Genomic DNA, 3,829 nt, shown 5'->3' with positions numbered 1-3,829 from the left:
ATAATTTTGTTTCTTTTTATAAAAAAATTATAATTTACTTATAATAAAACATGCATTAAACTTAAATAGACAAAAAAAATATATGTTCAACATTTCACCGTTTTACAGTAGTTTAATTCAAAAGCTTTTCAGAGCGTTTTTACTAAACCTATTACATGACAACTAAAATACATCAAAAGTAGACAGGTATGTCATACTGTTACTGATGAGGCGACTCTGGCTAGATGTCTGATGATCTCCTTACTCAGCTTTTATTCAACCTACGTGTGAAATAAACACACGTTAAGTATTACTTAGTGAGGCAAAAATGATCATACAATCATTATCTCTTATTTATAAAATACCAATTCATTATTTTCCAGTCATTATCATTTCTTTATAATGCACCCGTAGTGCCCATACAGTTATTCATGAACATATTATGAATTCCATGAAATGCACACTTAGTGTCGAAACGATTATTCATCCACATAGGATGAATTTTGTGAAATGCACACTTAGTGCCGAAACGGTTATTCATCCACATAGGATAAATTCCGTGAAATGCACACTTAGTGCCGAAACGGTTATTCATCCATATAGGATGAATTTCGTGAAATAAACACTTAGTGCCAAAACGGTTATTCATCCAAATATGATAAATTTAGTAAAATGCACACTTAGTGCCGAAACAGTTATTCATCCACATATGATGAATTCCGTGAAATGCACACTTAGTGTCGAAACGGTTATTCATCCACATAGGATGAATTTCGTAAAATGCACACTTAGTGCCGAAACGGTTATTCATCCACATAGGATAAATTCCGTAAGATGCACACTTAGTGCCTATTTGATAATCACCACATACATATTAAATAATCATACATATATGATTAGTACAACATATAGTTACACAATTAGATGCACTCACTTGGCTATCTTCTCTACTGTATCCAAAATGCAAATTTATTTACATAGGTACTTTACCTTTGCCCTTTGTTTTACTTGTTTCGGGAGTTTGATTTCGATCTACTCAATCATCCATTAAATACATGTACAATATCAATTGTTAGTATATTTCCTAACAATTACACTTAAACATTACTCAATAGAACCTATTATTAACTGTTCTACAACAATATTAGTCTATCTTACAATTTCTGGCTTCTCATTATCGATACCCATACCATGGTATCAATACTACCATACTATGGTACTGATACTATGTTATAGTATATATACCATTTTTGTATTTTTGTTTTGAATGGTATTGATACCTTTCTTTCGGTATCGATACTCCCCTTCGGTATCAATACCAATTGAATCAATATCGATACTGCTCAGTAGATTCATCCCCTTTTAGCCTATAGTATTGATATTATTCTATCAGTGCCGATACATGTGCCCAGAATTTCCTATTTTTAACTCGATTATCACCCAAATGGGGTCAAATTTCGTTATATTTACACCATACCACTACAAGAAAATATACCTTTAATAACACACGAACGATGAAACATGCTAATTTATGACTTGCAAAAAATGCATGTCATAAAAAATGTCATGTTTCTTAAAATCTGAACAATTTATGACTTGCAATAATGTGTGTCATATTTAATAGTCATAATCCAAAAAAAAATTCAAAACCACAGAGTACACCTTTAATTGTGTGTCATCTGTAAAAGTTGTCTTTTAATTTCACTATTATTTTCATCATGTATGCATGCTTTCCCGCTTTAAATGCTTTCAAAAACTTTGGAAACACATTTTTGCGTTACGCTTTCTTTCCTTCTTTTCCCACTATGCCGATGGCGCCGAAACCAACCATTTTAGATCCTCTGACTATCCTAAAGACGACAAGGCTACTCCTCACACTGGCGATGGCGCCAGTCCTAGGTAAATATATTCCCCTTTCTTCTGTTTGTTTCTTGAGAAAATTTGGGGGTGTTAAGGAAAATCCTGAAATTATCGATTACCCATTGCTTAATTACACGTGAAAAATGTAAATTGAATCATTATTTGTATACACATATGTATATGTTCCTTTAGATTTACTCTGTTTCCTGAGAGAATTATAAAAAAAGTAATGAGAAAATTTGAGCCTTTTTCCTTTACCTTTTAGTTAATGACTTTGAAATTATTCGCAAATTTAAGTGAAATGGTAATACCCATTTTTTATTTTCATTTTTTGTTATAAGTTTGGAATTTATGTCATTTTAAAATAAAAGGGAAAGTGGAAGAATTAGGGTTCTTCTTTTCTCTTTTTCTTTAGACTTATGTAGGATTATATTGATATATTTAGAGGTATATGTTTCTTTGAAAGGCCCATTTTATCATGAATACTTTGGAAGTGATTTGTGAATATATTCGATATTTGGAAATTTGCAGCAAAATATTTGTAGGAGGTTTAGCGAGAGAGACAAGTTCGGGTTAGTTCTTTAGCTTGTTTGTTGGAGATTTTTATTAATCTCCTTGAATATGATTATAGCACGAATTGTTTTCCCTGTAGTCTATTCCAATTTGGTTATTTTACGTATCTTCTTCAATACAATTTCTTGAGCATTTTGGTAAATATGGTGAAATTACGGATTCTGTGATATTGAAGGACCGGAAAATAGGACAGCCTCGTGGATTTGGGTTTGTGACTTATGTAGAACCTTTTGTGATTGATAAAGTCATTGAGGACACTCATGTTATTAATGGGAATCAAGTAAGACTCCGCTTTAGTCTCAATGTTTTGTTTATTGTTATGTTTCCTTACCATAGTCCGATGTATGTTGCTTCGCTTTTGACTTGAATTACTGCTCTTTGGCTCAGTTTTTGTCCTTTTAGGTAGACATAAAGAGAACAATACCAAAAGAAGATTCTGGAAGTAAAGATTTCAAGACTAGGAAGATTTTTGTAGGTGAAATTCCTTCAACTGTATCCGAAGGTGATACCAATATCTTCCTTTCTTTAATGCATATAATATTGAAGCTTCACGCCATTTATCCGGAATGCCTTGATTCATCGTAGATATTTCTAGTAAATGTTAATCTATTTGGTGCAAATTGACAAATGAGTTCAATGACTACTTTAAACAATATGGAGAAGTCAGAGAACACAAAATCATGTGGGATTATGCCACAAATCGTTCCCGTGGTTTTGGGTTCATCACTTTTGAAACGGAACAAGCGATTGATGATCTCTTTTAGAAGGGAAACAAGATTGACTTTGTCGGAGCTCAGGTATGAAGATTTCCCGTTGAATTAATGTTTCATGAAATACCTTATCATCTTTATGGGCTATCATCTTTTTTCACTTTTAGATGTTACCAAATGATGGCATTTCCATGAACGCGTACCATTTTGCTTTACGAGATTTTACTTTCAGACCTTAATTATATTAGTTGTAGTTCTTTTTACCCTAGCAGAAAACGAGTAAGGTGAATTTAGAGAATCCATTTTGTTATGTTAAATTTTAGAAACAATAAAATGAGTCTCATGATGTCTCCCTTTGCTGGTAGGTGGAGATAAAAAGGGAAATAAAGTTATACATTAGGCAGCCTCAGTTCATGAATGAAATCAAAATTTAAGAGCCATATGTAGTCAAATTTCATAGTTGAAACGGATATATAGTAAAATAATCAGGACGTAAAGAGACACATATGCTAAACAGGTTTAATAGGTTAGTGTGTATGAAAAGGAAATAATTAAAAGTCTTCACCCACAAGTGGCAAAATATAGTGATTGTCATGATTGCTTTTGCAAAAATGGTGTACACATAATCATTCCTCAAGGCAAGTTAGTTGTTTAATCACATCAAGTTGTCAAGCAACATAATTTAGAAGACAAATAAAGTGCCGACT

At 32.4% G+C, this 3,829-nt stretch overlaps 1 pseudogene; it reads left to right on the top strand.

Annotated features, from left to right (window-relative positions):
• The first annotated feature begins 1,705 nt into the window (after nucleotides 1-1,705).
• Nucleotides 1,706-3,556, top strand: LOC120158682 (annotated as a pseudogene).
• Nucleotides 3,557-3,829: the final 273 nt, after the last annotated feature.

The sequence above is a fragment of the Hibiscus syriacus genome, unplaced genomic scaffold (assembly GCF_006381635.1).
Source record: "Hibiscus syriacus cultivar Baekdansim isolate YM2019G1 unplaced genomic scaffold, ASM638163v2 tig00111330_pilon, whole genome shotgun sequence".
In the NCBI taxonomy this organism is placed as follows: Eukaryota; Viridiplantae; Streptophyta; class Magnoliopsida; order Malvales; family Malvaceae; genus Hibiscus; species Hibiscus syriacus.
This window is presented reverse-complemented; position numbering and strand designations above follow the sequence as displayed.